At 49.0% G+C, this 14,963-nt stretch overlaps 1 long non-coding RNA gene across 1 annotated transcript in view; it reads right to left on the bottom strand.

Moving 5' to 3' along the window:
* LOC144791676 (uncharacterized) overlaps positions 1-14,963 on the bottom strand; it is a 169,455-nt gene that overhangs the window by 125,886 nt on the left and 28,606 nt on the right. The window lies entirely within an intron of this gene.

The raw sequence follows: 14,963 nt of genomic DNA, 5'->3' as shown, positions 1-14,963 counted from the left end.
ATGGCTGAACTGTTTTCGGATGAAGACGGTGACTTCCTATTGGAGGCTGTTGCAGCTTATTTTGCATACACAGTTATGTCATAGACCTTTTTCATGTTTGATATGCTGAGTACTAGCATTTCATTGACAATTCATTGACTTATTTGTCAAGTTTTTATTATTTACCTTGCCTATTGGCTTAAGACTCGATAAAGTACTTGGCTGTTTTATTTTTCTTTAGCATTGAATTTTCCTAGTTTTTAATGCTTTACCTTGCGGACCGTCCACATATAAACTTGCAATCTGCTCTTGTTAGACTTGGGCCTTAGGGCAGGTTCACCCCGAATCTTTTTTGCCTTTATTTGTGACCCTGTGTAGTGATTTTTGGGTCTTGGCGCACTTTTTCCCTGTGTCCCAGAGTGAAAGTGCGTGCGTGTAGTATGGCTGGCCTGCCCTCCCATAGGAATGCATGGGGAATGTGTGTGCCCTGGTAGTTCCTGATGTGTGGGGAGTGCAGGCTCGAGTTTAGTATGTATGAACTCGTGAGAATGAATGCTGCGCAATGGTATGTGCGGCTTGTATGTGTCTAGAAGGGAAGTGCTACTTCTGGACATTGATGTATGTGTGCAGTGAGGATAGTGGAGCGTGATTGGCTGGAGCTGGCTGGCATGCCAGGCTCCAGGAAGTCTGGATGGGTCTGCCCGGTGGTGAGTGTGAGATCAGCATGAGTGATGTGTGGGAGGAGTAGATCTGTGTCCTGGATGGGCTGGGTTTTTCCCCACACAATGCTGGCTCCGCCCTCCTGTGGTTTGTCTAATGACCCTAGCCTCCCCAGTGAATGAAAGGGGTGGTTGGGCCATCAAGGGTACTCCCAAGCCAGCTGCAACTGGTTTCCCCCCACCCTGCACCTCCTAACAAAGGATTTCTCTGTATAAATATGGGGCTGTGTCCCCACAGAAATGGTTCTACTTGTGGATCCTTGCCAGAGGGGGCTGTTGCTGCTGCTGGGGCCAGGAGGACCGCCACTTGGCTTGTCTCCCTGCCTGGAGACCCAGTGTGCTGGCTCTGGCCCTGCCTTGCCCCCCTGTCTGCCTCCAGACCTTGCTGGAGCTTTGCTGTGCTGGGGGAGCGCTCTCCCTTGTCCCCCAGCGCTGGGAGCGCTTCGTTTTACTCCTAGCGCTGAAGAGCGCTTTATTTTCCCCCTAAGCGCTGGGTGCGCTTTATTTTGATTATAGCGCTTTGGCGCGCTTTGTCAGGCATAGCGAGTGCCTACCTCGCTTTATATTTTGATTTGGAAGCCGGTGCCCACCCGGCATTGCCCCGTTTTTGGATATTGTAAATACCTCGAGGGAGCCCACTCCTCGGGTACTGGGAGCCCGCCTGCCTACCTGGAACGGGCCGCCGCGCTGCCCGCGACGACCCGGAAGTGTTCTGGCCGACCGGCCAATCGCAGCGCGGCCCCTGAGAGGCCGACCGGAAGTCCCGCCTCCGCAGCCAGGCAGCGAGGAGAGAGGCGCCGCCAGCGAGGCTCCGAGGAAGAGGAGCCCCGCGCTGCAGAGGAGGAGAGCCGGCAGTGTTCCTGCCCCCGCAGCACCAGCGAGATACCGGTGAGTGCGGGGACAGGGTCCTTTGTTCGTCGAGCGGCCCCGATTGGCAGCGGGCCGCTCCAACGCTGCTGCATTTCTTTGAGGAGCCCCGAGGCTCCTGGGGGCATTTCTTCGAGCCCAAGGCTCCGTGGGGCATTCTTATTGATCCCGAGTCCCCCGTGAGGGACTCCAACGCCCCCATTTGTGTTGGCGAGCCTGCAAGGCTCCTGGGCCCCCTTTGTTCATGTAGAGCCCAGCGAGGCTCCTTGCCCCCATCGTGATTTAGAGCCCTGAGAGAGGCTCTGGGGCATTATTGATTATTTTAAGAGCGCTGGAGCTCTAATGTGCACATTTGCTTTGCGAGCCACAGAGGCTCTAGGGGGACACAGGCAGTGAGTTGGTTGCAGCCCCGAGGCTCCCACGCTGTGTCTCCCCACCATTGTTCTTGAGCCCACCTGGCTCCAACGTTGCCTACTCGCTATTTACAACTGTCCAGCACTTAGTGGACAGTTGCTACGTTTAGGCTTTTGTGTCTGTGCTGCCTGCGCAGACCCCTGACTTTGAGACTCAGGGCATTCCGCCCCTTTCGAGGCCAGTTGGCCTGAGGGACATTTTGAGTGTTGTGCTACATGCACCCTGCGCATTGTGATTTCTTTGCTATATGATTCTTGCGCAAAAGTTCTAACCTGCACCTCTGAATGTGTTTTAATGTTACATGTGCAATTCTTGTTTATTATTACCTTTGCTAAAAGTGACCTGCTTAGGTAATTCTTTATGTGTTTATCCCCTTTGCTAAAAGTGACCTGCTTAGAGGATTGTTGGTGTCATTACCTTTGCTAAAAGTGACCTGCTTAGGTAATGCCTTGTTCTTTTATTCCCCTTTGCTAAAAGTGACCTGCTGAGAGGAATGTTGATGTTTAATGGCCTTTGCTAAATGTTACTTGCCTAGGTGATTATTTTAGGTTTCCTTCCCCCTGCGTGATTTCCCTACAGAGACTAGGGTGGCGTAGGAGGTGATAGGTTTTCCTTCCATAGGTCCTAGCTCCCTGCGTGATTTCCCTACAGAGACTAGGGTGGCGTAGTAGGTGATAGGTTTTCCTTCCATAGGTCCTAGCTCCCTGCGTGATTTCCCTACAGAGACTAGGGTGGCGTAGGAGGTATTTTCCCTTTACCAGTAGTTACTGGTTGTATGCTACATTTACTATTTCTGTGTTACAGTCATTGTATGTTGATGTGCTAAAGTGTTATACCTACAAGTATTATTTCTAACAAGTGCATACCCCTGACAGTGGTCCAGGTGGCCCTGTCCTGTACATAATCCCTTGTAAATCTTGCCCGTGCCTGTTGGCACATTGTAAAGTGTGTGTGTTATCTAATGTGTTTTTATTATTATAATACAAAGGCTATTTTTGATATAACCTTGTGTGGAGTTTCCTTTGTGGTGGGCCTTTGGTTGTTGTCGCTGGGGTGCGCGCGCAAACGCTTTACACATCGCCTCTGAGATTAGCCTTGCTGCTCGCGCCACGTTACCTAGAGGGTGAGCGGGGGTTATCTTGGTGTGTGACTCCCTAGCCCTGACCTTAGAAATGGTGATCCCTGACTGACCTCGACGCGAGTCTTGGCCGGCCAGGGTCCCGTTTCTAACATTGGTGGCTAGCGGTGCGGATTGGACTTGCGTTTGCGTTGTACCACAGTGGCGACAGGCCACACTTCAAAACTCTGCAATTTTAGATAACCACATTTTTGGGATTATTGTTTTTTAGGGAAGTTCAGTTTTGCTTCTCCTGAAAGGTGTCATTTGTATTTTGTCCAGTACCTTGTTCCCCGCCCTGCTCCCAGAGTTTGGTACCTGTGTCGCTAGTGGTCAGGTTGAGATAATCAGGGGTGGTAGAAACTGCCTTACCGGTCCGAGGGGAGGGTGTGTGTGAATGAGTGGTGTGTTACACTGGACAGTGGAGTGCAAGTTCTGAGATAGGAATCTTGCTGAATTTTGTTGATTGTATACTCCTGTTTAGCTCAGACCCCCAGGTTCCCTGTGTGATCTCATCTCTAGAACGTCTGCCAAAATGGAGCCTGTTTTTGATCTCAGTGATCTAGTTTGGTACAGTATGCAGGAGTTGGAAAGGTTCTGTAGAGAGAGACACATAGGGGTGGATGAGTCAGATACTGAGAACCAACTTAGGAACCACCTGGTCCAATGGTATAAGGATCAAAGGGATCTTGAGCGCAGCGAGGAAAGGGCCCAGGCCACATGCCATGAGGGTGGTGAGTCTGTGGGGAGCCCTGAAGATTCTGATGAAGAATGTGAGTTGGATGATGACAGTGGTTGGGCCCCAGCAGATAGTGAGGACCCCAGAGATAGGGAGTCCCTTGCTAGGCCCAGTGTCAGTACCAGCGCCCCATCCCTTGTCCTGTCCCCAGAAGAGTGGGAAGATAGGGAGAAAGAAAGGGAGCATCAGTTAGCGATGGAACAGCTCATGTTAGAGCATGCCCAGGCTATGGCGCAGCTAGAGATCGAAAGACTCTTAGCGCAGGAGAGGATAGAGGTGGAGAGAAGGGCCATCATCCGTGAGAGAGCAGCCCTAGAGGATAGACTCTTCCCTGCGCACAGTTGTAATTGTCTGGATTCCCCAGGGAGGGTGGAGTCCAGTGGTGGCAGCTTTTTAAATGTCAGTGTAGACAGTCCCACTCCCAGTTCCCCGAGTATGGTTCCTGTTTCCCCAGAGGAGGAGAATAGGTTGAGGTTTAGGAACCTTAAGAAACCATCTCACCAGAAGTGGGGGTATTTTGTGGATGACTGTTCGGATGCAATGTGGGGTTGGCTGACGGCTAACTCGGACAATGAGGTGGACGGTGTGGTAAATATGTTCCTCAAAGAGCAGTTGCTCAGTGTTGTTTGTCCAGAGTTGCGCCAGCACCTGCTGAAGTTGAAGTGTTTTTGTCCTTGGGACCTTGCAGAGGAAGCAGAACGCTGGGACAGTGCGAGAGGTTCTTTTGAGTCACTAGTGAGTGATTCCAACAATAGTGGGTCAGGTGTCTTCCAGCCCAGTGTGGTGGAGGAGGGTGAGAGTAGCCCAGCTAGGTCCTTGGTTAGTGAGAAGGGTGTAGGGGCTGACTGCCTGTCTCAGTGGAGCGGGAGTGAGTGTGTGACCGAGAGTCCCCAGACGCCCGAAGCCCTGTCACAGAGCCTGGATGGTTTCTTTAGGGAACACCAGGAAAGGAACCTAGACTTGCCTGTTAGTTCACTTGAGGGAGATCTCCTAGTGTGTAGAGAACCTGGAGCATCTGTAAGCGGAGCTTCTATGGTCCTAGAAGCTGGCAGTACCGCTCCAGGAGGGAGAGTACAGAAGTCCAGTGAAAGGAGTGATTTGGGGATGTTGTGTGAATCCCCAGAAGTCCTGGAGTGCCAGGCATTGGTTCCACCGAAGGTTTTAGACCAGAGGTTGGATGGCCAGGTTCAGGATCAGCCTGACCTGAAGGGTGGGACTACTGTAATCAGTGTCCTGACCAGTTCTTTTTCCAGATGTACCGCCCCGGTTGGGAGGGAGCAGGACTCTGGAAGGGGGTGCAGAGGGTGGGAGAGCCCACCTCTGACCCCGGTACCACCTGAGGGGTTAAACCCTAGGTTGGGAGAATGTTGTTTAGAGGGGACCCCTCGCAGGAGGAGGAGGAACCCTAGGAGAAGAGGTAAGGGGAGGAGAGCCTTCCCTGAGACTCCTGGTCCACCTAAGGTTGTAGACCCTAGGCTGGAGAACCAGTGGAAGTCTAGGCCTGTCTTACAGACAGGAAGAGTGGAGCATGGCTATTATGTGCCAGGGGTTACTACCCCCCACTTTGTGAGTATACAGGATCCAGTGGTACCTGGGTGGCCTAGGGCCTGGTCCTGGCCGAGGGCAGCTGGAGAGTATCAGTGGGGTACCCCAGTTAGTCCCTACAGTAGTTTTAGAAGGAACCCTAGGGGTTCACCGTGGCGTAAAACAGGAAGGTGTCCCTGCAGTTGTGGGCCCGTGTCCTTGTTTTATCGCCCCAAGCAGGGAAGTCCATCACGGTGGTGATCGGTCTGCCCTGCGTTTTGGCTGGAAGGGGGTCGTGTTAGACTTGGGCCTTAGGGCAGGTTCACCCCGAATCTTTTTTGCCTTTATTTGTGACCCTGTGTAGTGATTTTTGGGTCTTGGCGCACTTTTTCCCTGTGTCCCAGAGTGAAAGTGCGTGCGTGTAGTATGGCTGGCCTGCCCTCCCATAGGAATGCATGGGGAATGTGTGTGCCCTGGTAGTTCCTGATGTGTGGGGAGTGCAGGCTCGAGTTTAGTATGTATGAACTCGTGAGAATGAATGCTGCGCAATGGTATGTGCGGCTTGTATGTGTCTAGAAGGGAAGTGCTACTTCTGGACATTGATGTATGTGTGCAGTGAGGATAGTGGAGCGTGATTGGCTGGAGCTGGCTGGCATGCCAGGCTCCAGGAAGTCTGGATGGGTCTGCCCGGTGGTGAGTGTGAGATCAGCATGAGTGATGTGTGGGAGGAGTAGATCTGTGTCCTGGATGGGCTGGGTTTTTCCCCACACAATGCTGGCTCCGCCCTCCTGTGGTTTGTCTAATGACCCTAGCCTCCCCAGTGAATGAAAGGGGTGGTTGGGCCATCAAGGGTACTCCCAAGCCAGCTGCAACTGGTTTCCCCCCACCCTGCACCTCCTAACAAAGGATTTCTCTGTATAAATATGGGGCTGTGTCCCCACAGAAATGGTTCTACTTGTGGATCCTTGCCAGAGGGGGCTGTTGCTGCTGCTGGGGCCAGGAGGACCGCCACTTGGCTTGTCTCCCTGCCTGGAGACCCAGTGTGCTGGCTCTGGCCCTGCCTTGCCCCCCTGTCTGCCTCCAGACCTTGCTGGAGCTTTGCTGTGCTGGGGGAGCGCTCTCCCTTGTCCCCCAGCGCTGGGAGCGCTTCGTTTTACTCCTAGCGCTGAAGAGCGCTTTATTTTCCCCCTAAGCGCTGGGTGCGCTTTATTTTGATTATAGCGCTTTGGCGCGCTTTGTCAGGCATAGCGAGTGCCTACCTCGCTTTATATTTTGATTTGGAAGCCGGTGCCCACCCGGCATTGCCCCGTTTTTGGATATTGTAAATACCTCGAGGGAGCCCACTCCTCGGGTACTGGGAGCCCGCCTGCCTACCTGGAACGGGCCGCCGCGCTGCCCGCGACGACCCGGAAGTGTTCTGGCCGACCGGCCAATCGCAGCGCGGCCCCTGAGAGGCCGACCGGAAGTCCCGCCTCCGCAGCCAGGCAGCGAGGAGAGAGGCGCCGCCAGCGAGGCTCCGAGGAAGAGGAGCCCCGCGCTGCAGAGGAGGAGAGCCGGCAGTGTTCCTGCCCCCGCAGCACCAGCGAGATACCGGTGAGTGCGGGGACAGGGTCCTTTGTTCGTCGAGCGGCCCCGATTGGCAGCGGGCCGCTCCAACGCTGCTGCATTTCTTTGAGGAGCCCCGAGGCTCCTGGGGGCATTTCTTCGAGCCCAAGGCTCCGTGGGGCATTCTTATTGATCCCGAGTCCCCCGTGAGGGACTCCAACGCCCCCATTTGTGTTGGCGAGCCTGCAAGGCTCCTGGGCCCCCTTTGTTCATGTAGAGCCCAGCGAGGCTCCTTGCCCCCATCGTGATTTAGAGCCCTGAGAGAGGCTCTGGGGCATTATTGATTATTTTAAGAGCGCTGGAGCTCTAATGTGCACATTTGCTTTGCGAGCCACAGAGGCTCTAGGGGGACACAGGCAGTGAGTTGGTTGCAGCCCCGAGGCTCCCACGCTGTGTCTCCCCACCATTGTTCTTGAGCCCACCTGGCTCCAACGTTGCCTACTCGCTATTTACAACTGTCCAGCACTTAGTGGACAGTTGCTACGTTTAGGCTTTTGTGTCTGTGCTGCCTGCGCAGACCCCTGACTTTGAGACTCAGGGCATTCCGCCCCTTTCGAGGCCAGTTGGCCTGAGGGACATTTTGAGTGTTGTGCTACATGCACCCTGCGCATTGTGATTTCTTTGCTATATGATTCTTGCGCAAAAGTTCTAACCTGCACCTCTGAATGTGTTTTAATGTTACATGTGCAATTCTTGTTTATTATTACCTTTGCTAAAAGTGACCTGCTTAGGTAATTCTTTATGTGTTTATCCCCTTTGCTAAAAGTGACCTGCTTAGAGGATTGTTGGTGTCATTACCTTTGCTAAAAGTGACCTGCTTAGGTAATGCCTTGTTCTTTTATTCCCCTTTGCTAAAAGTGACCTGCTGAGAGGAATGTTGATGTTTAATGGCCTTTGCTAAATGTTACTTGCCTAGGTGATTATTTTAGGTTTCCTTCCCCCTGCGTGATTTCCCTACAGAGACTAGGGTGGCGTAGGAGGTGATAGGTTTTCCTTCCATAGGTCCTAGCTCCCTGCGTGATTTCCCTACAGAGACTAGGGTGGCGTAGTAGGTGATAGGTTTTCCTTCCATAGGTCCTAGCTCCCTGCGTGATTTCCCTACAGAGACTAGGGTGGCGTAGGAGGTATTTTCCCTTTACCAGTAGTTACTGGTTGTATGCTACATTTACTATTTCTGTGTTACAGTCATTGTATGTTGATGTGCTAAAGTGTTATACCTACAAGTATTATTTCTAACAAGTGCATACCCCTGACAGTGGTCCAGGTGGCCCTGTCCTGTACATAATCCCTTGTAAATCTTGCCCGTGCCTGTTGGCACATTGTAAAGTGTGTGTGTTATCTAATGTGTTTTTATTATTATAATACAAAGGCTATTTTTGATATAACCTTGTGTGGAGTTTCCTTTGTGGTGGGCCTTTGGTTGTTGTCGCTGGGGTGCGCGCGCAAACGCTTTACACATCGCCTCTGAGATTAGCCTTGCTGCTCGCGCCACGTTACCTAGAGGGTGAGCGGGGGTTATCTTGGTGTGTGACTCCCTAGCCCTGACCTTAGAAATGGTGATCCCTGACTGACCTCGACGCGAGTCTTGGCCGGCCAGGGTCCCGTTTCTAACAGCTCTCATGAGATGGCACTTCTATTATCTTATTCAGTTCGTTTCCGGATCATGAGGAGGTGTCATCTAGGTCCTGGATATCTTTACACCGTGTTAAGTTAGCATGGGCTCATTACCGGTTTAAACGCCATTTTTCCTTTTTTGCAACTTCTGCACACGACACTTAGTTGTTGCTTTAGCTTTCCACCTAGTAGTTCATCGTGGTTTACATGAGAATAATATGTTATTGGTCTACTATCTGCTTTACTTGTTAAACTATATCTGTACAGCGAGTGCTAAAGTTTCAAGAACAACACGATACAGAATTTTTATGAGGTCTGATCTCCACGACTTCATACTCATAACATAAGTGCAACTTCTGCCAATTCTGGGCATGAGGCGGGTTTTATATTGCTTTGCCGAACACACATACACAACAGTTGATGCGGTTCACATGAAGAGAGAGCTGGTGTATGCTGATGTGATTTCTTCAAATCTAAGACACTAAAGTATGGACACGCCCTAAACCAACACAAAGAGACCTTCTTAGCAAATAATATAATATGTGTATTAGGGAGGGTGAGATATAAGCAGCCGCGGGCCGTGGAGGGAGTTACGATGGGGCAGGGAGGCGGGGAGGGGGAGAAGCAGGGTGGAGCCCTCTCTACCTTGTCCCTCCCCCTCCCCGCCTCCCTGCCCCACCGTAACTCCCTCCACGGCCCGCGGCTGCTTATAAGTGTTGCTAACTCTTATTCATTTACAGCATGTTAACATACTGTCACCATTCGCTTTTTATGTACTAGTAACTATGCTGGTAATTTTGCTACTGATAATATGTGTACTTTTATTATCTAAGGTACTACGCCTGAGAAGACGGCATTAGTAAATAAACATTTCAAATACACATCTGTTCTTCTTAACTCCATGTTCTGGTTTCTAAGAAATCTATAACGACCGACTGTTCATGAGTTCCACGTATCCTGAGGTACTATAAGTTCATATTCTGGATTGTCTAAACATTGAGAGTTTGTTATATCCAATGTGACACTGTACCTAGCTTGCTAAATAGTTTTTGATTACTAACGTGAGTTTTGGGACACCCTAATTCGCCGAGGTTCCAATCCTCTGTCCACAGTTCTGTGTGAGAACAGAAACCCTGCGACAGGGGCACCCCCGACCCTTGCTGGAGCTTCATCACACTTGCGATACAACTCCAGCAATGCGCCACCTTTACGGCACAGATACATCACGCATCTGTGCTGTTTTTGCCCCATGATGCGCCGCATTGTAAATGCAGCACACCATAGGTGACGGAACAGCGGCACAGAATGACTAACACATCCCTGGTGATGCGCCAGTCATCATAAATCTATCCCTATGCTTCTTATCTTGTTAGAGATGAACCGCCATATGTATCATCAAAGTTATTTGCATTTCCTAAATAGCGAACTTTAAGGAATAAATAGCGATTCTTTACCATTCCTAGTTTGCGATGAGCTATTTGCTAATTAGCCGAATGTAGCCCAATGAAGCCCAATGTAGCCCAATGTAGCCCAAAGATGGCCGCCAGACACACAAAAAAACAAATGTAGCCCAAATATCAGCCAGATGTAGCCCAACTATAGCCCAGTGACAGAATGACCAATCAGCTTCGCAAACCTCCGTTACGCGAAGCGGAGCGCTGTTACAGATATATATCTTTTTTTTAACGTTAATTTCTCAAAATCCACTGGAGCACATATATTGAGACCTAGCAAAGGCACATCGGGCTACCAGTCCCTAATATTTTGCCAAGTTTCGTGCAAATCCATTCAGCCGTTCAATTATTATTTTTATTTTTTTTTTTTGCCCCGCGGGGCCCTTTTAAAACCTCCACATCAAACCTAGGGGGTCAGCGAGGATCTACTATGCCCCCTTATAGTTATTTCCCCCTTTGTTTTGACCTCCTCTTGTCTCTCGATCCTACCGAGAGACAAGATGGCGGCCGCTACGGACTGTTTGGAATGTTGACAGACGCCGGAGAACCAATCAGCTTCGCTTCACAAAGCTCCGTTGCGCGAAAAGTCCGCGAACCAGAGCGCTAACCGGTCCGCTGTTACAGATATATATCTTTTTTTAAACGTTAATTTCTCAAAATCCACTGGAGCACATATATTGAGACCTACAAAAGGCACATCGGGCTACCAGTCCCTACAATTTTGCCAAGTTTCGTGCAAATCCATTCAGCCGTTCGGGCTAAAAGTGAGGCCAACCGCCCTATGGAAAACTCAATGTTAAAAACACGTTTTGGGACCCCCCTTTTTTCTCGGCCCCCACTGGACGAACCCCCCCCAAATTTTCAAGGGCTGCTCAGAAACAAAATGTGCCATTTTCCTGAAAATTTCAGCCAATTCCGTCCACAAACGCCAAAGTTATTAGACATAGAATTTTCAAAAAACCCATAGAGAAAAAATCCTAACTATATATACCTACTGGCGACCGCCAGTAGGTAATATGTATATATATATATTGCTTCGAATCTTCTGATTCCCACCTTGTATACAGAAGTCACGGCACCACTGCAGCAGTAGGTTTCAGTTATTTATTCTTTTTATAACACCTTGTGCATTTAGCAACAGGACGGCCTACGCGTTTCGACTATACTTAGTCTTCAACTGGACCATAGAGTCCTCAGTGTCTAGACAATTTATACAGTGCTCTGTGTAAGTACCCTCATCAGTTTCCAAACATTTTTTTAAAAAAACAGCTAGACTAACAATCCTGAGCATTTGTACAAGGCCCTATGTTGACGCCATTTTACACTAAGTTTTCAATTCCAACATTCAAGTTCCATAGTAAAGTACTATTAAATGATTTATGCGGAAGAAAAAAACTGTATGAAGTGCAGGTATGTGAACAAAGGTAAAAAAAAAATTTGTCATCCATAGATTTTCCGTTATTCCTAATAACATGTTTAAAGTGTGGTTCTGGAATTCTGTGTTGGTTGCAATCATCTACACATTTATACATTTTTGCATGTAAAACTATCGAGTCCATGTGAAGTACACATATATATTATGAATAAACACAAAATGAAAGGATTTAATTAAGTCCTCCAATTAAATGGTCTACGGCAACCGAAGTCTATTTTCTCGTTGTATATGCAGTTACACTTATCTCTAATTATTTTGTTAAACAACATTATTATTATTATTTCTTCTAGTAAGATACAGTGTTAGGAAAGTGCTAATGTGCATAAGACAATGTGTGTCCTAAGGATATATGTATCTCATATATCACATTTCTACTACAATCCATGCCAGGACCAGCGAAAAAAGGAGTTCATTCACTTGTTAGGGAGATTGCAACTACCAGAATTCCTATGAATTGTAATTATTACGATGATTGGCACAATACTGGAAAACAATGACCAAAAGGTAAAAGAAGTGAAAGGCTCGAGAGGAAGAGAGAGAGAATTGATGAATGCTAAAGTAGACTAGTTCAATTGAGTCCCAATCTAAGATGGTCATGGTCTATATTACTGGACACGATCAATAGTTCCTCAATCTCATCACAAATGGGACTTTGTGTCCTTTCTGGAGTTCCAATATGGTTTTGATTTCAGTATCTTGCCACTTCCTTCTTGTTGCTTTGCAAGGACCTCTCCAGCCATATGTTCAGATACAATAAGTACTCTTCACTCTTATCTCTCCATCTTGTCATTTCTTAGGTATAATTTCTAGTCATTTGTGTCACGACCGTGTATCCTCAGGATCAGAGCGATGCTATATAGGGGTCCACCTCCAGACTACCCTATCCTCTGAAAACAAAATCCACAGAGAATAAGGAAATCAGGCGAGGGAAAAAAGACCAGGAAGGGACTGGAACGGGACAGGAGGCTGTAAGGAAAGAAGAGACAAGAAAACAAATCTTTCATTAGTACATAACACTACTAACTACTCTCAGTATATCTCGCTAGGACACCACCTACCACGGGCACTAGCTATACTTTCTTCTCCCTCCCGGTAGGTAGTGTGGCAGCCCTCTTCCGTTTCAAAGCACCACTCTAGAAGGCAATGAACAAGGTCAGCTTTCAGTAAACCTCCTCACACCCCAAAACACTCCTCCAATGCGGTTTTCACACACACACACACCTTCCAGCCTTCCTGGGTCAACACCAAAATGATAATCCCTATAACCCTACGTGAATCCAAATACAAAAATTAGAGTGCTCCAAAATAAATGACGACTTGAATAGTCTGTACAGTCTCTCATGTGAAACACAGCTAAGCACAGTCTTGGGTTTACTATTCCACAATCCGGTTCTACTGATAAAGTTCCAAGAGTCAAAGAAAAACGCTATCGCCCAAATCGCAGCAAACAAGTTCCAAATGCTTTGTGCGTCTTATCATAGACGCTCTCGCGCTCACCGGTTCCTATTGTGTACACAACTCACGGATCCGAGGTTTTCAATGGAAGTCCAATCCTCAACTCCTCTCAAGGACTTCCTAACACCAGCCGGTGTCAGAACCGCGTACAGCAGCCGCTGTACGCACTAAAAGAGAGCTGCCACTCCCCACTCGTATTCTCTCGGCCGAGGGAACAAGGACCTGTAGGAAAGGCCGCCACAGGAATCAGCCGCGGTTCCGCACCTGTAACGCCGGGAACTTTCCAACCGGCGAAGCTGAGAATGTCAAAAAACACCGCTACAACGCTGAGGCACACGGCAGCCGCCGCACGCCCTTCTACTCGAACGAGCTCCGCCCTTGACTGACATAGCCTAAGCGAAAATCCTCTGGTTCCGAACTCCGGTCACAAACAAAATCACGTACACAGCGCCTCAGGAGGCAGGCTACTAAATAGACTATGACTCCTCCCTCCTGCTTAGCCTTCTGGTAGTTGCAGTTCTTAGTATAGGTATTCTCCAACAGAGATGGCAACCCCTCCGTAGTCCTGCTCATGACAGTATATCCCTCCTTACCAGCGCCTACTTGTTCCAGGCTTCCCCGGATGACTGGCAAAGAAGCGGCAGACAGCAATAGGAGCATAGACCTCAGAACTCAGCTCCCATGTATCTTCTTCAGCCGCATACCCCTTCCGGGAAACCAGAAACCATAGCTTCCTCTGTCGGAATCGTGAATCCAAAATCCGACGTACCTCATTCTCCCTTTGTGAGGGCAGCAATTGTTCAGCGATCTCACTCCTCGTGTTATAACAACAAGCAACCTTCTGTGGCAACCCAGCCTTTTCTTCTACTGTAGAGGCTGAAATGCTCCCTTGGGCTAGAGAAGACACCCAGGGTTCAGGGGAAAATAAACAACAAGTCATACACTCTTCAGACTCAAATCTCACTGTTCTCGCTCTCCAATCAATAGAGAGGTTGTGTTGCTTCAACCAAGGCATCCCAAGTATTAACTCATGATGAGGTGCCTCAATGATGTTAAACACAATCCTTTCTCGATGTTTACATACCACCCCAGGCACGATTAATTCTATCTCCTCAGTATGCGCGGTAACAGGACCAGACTTTGAGTGTGTGCCATCTATTGCCATAACTAGCTCTGGTTTCCCAATAGGCACCCGCACCAAACCCCATCTCTCTACCAACCTCTGAGCTATAAAATTACCTGTAGCTCCAGAATCAATCATGGACACCACAGGGTAGTTGTTGTGGCCAGTGTTCACAATCATGGGCAACTCCAGGTGGTTTTCGGTGGTCCTACACTTGGACACCTCCAATACAGGTATTTTCCACTCAAGAGGGGGTTTATGCTCGAATAATATATCATTACCACTATGAAGACCTACATGACTAGCTCCTATGTTAGTAACTGCTAACTGTTTAGCGGGAGACAAACTATTCGACTTATTAGGCCTCAAACTGCATTCCCGGACATAATGCCCCTTTTTACCACAATACATGCAGAGACCTAAAGATCTTCTGCTCTCTCTTTCTGCCTTCGTTAAAGGAGGTCGAATCGCCCCTATTTCCATGGGTTCTGGGTCCGTGTCCTTCCCACTAGAATGCTCCGCTAAAGGCCGCCCGCTCCCGATTCTATCATCTCTGTTACTATCACCCCCTCTGTCTGTCATACGGTGATCTAATCGTAAGGTGAGATTGATCAAGTCAATGCAGGTCTTAGGCTGGGGGTCTATCTGTGCTAACACATCCTTAAGTTTCTCGTTCAAACCTTAATAATACAAAGCCATCCGTTTATCTTCAGGCCAGGACGTCTCCACCACTAACCTATTGAAAGCAGTCATGTAGGTAATGAGGTCCTTCCTACCCTGACGCAACCCTAACAACTCCTTATCAGCACTAAGCGTTGTGGCACGTCTATCAAAAACTCTTTCGAACTCCGTACGGAATTCGTCCCAGTCCGACAAAAGAGCATTGTCAGTTCGCACTAGAGGCACAGCCCAGTTAGC

The sequence above is a fragment of the Lissotriton helveticus genome, chromosome 1_1, assembly GCF_964261635.1.
Source record: "Lissotriton helveticus chromosome 1_1, aLisHel1.1, whole genome shotgun sequence".
Classification (NCBI taxonomy): domain Eukaryota; kingdom Metazoa; phylum Chordata; class Amphibia; order Caudata; family Salamandridae; genus Lissotriton; species Lissotriton helveticus.
Note: the sequence above shows the minus strand (reverse complement) of the source record. Positions and strands in the feature narration are given on the sequence as shown.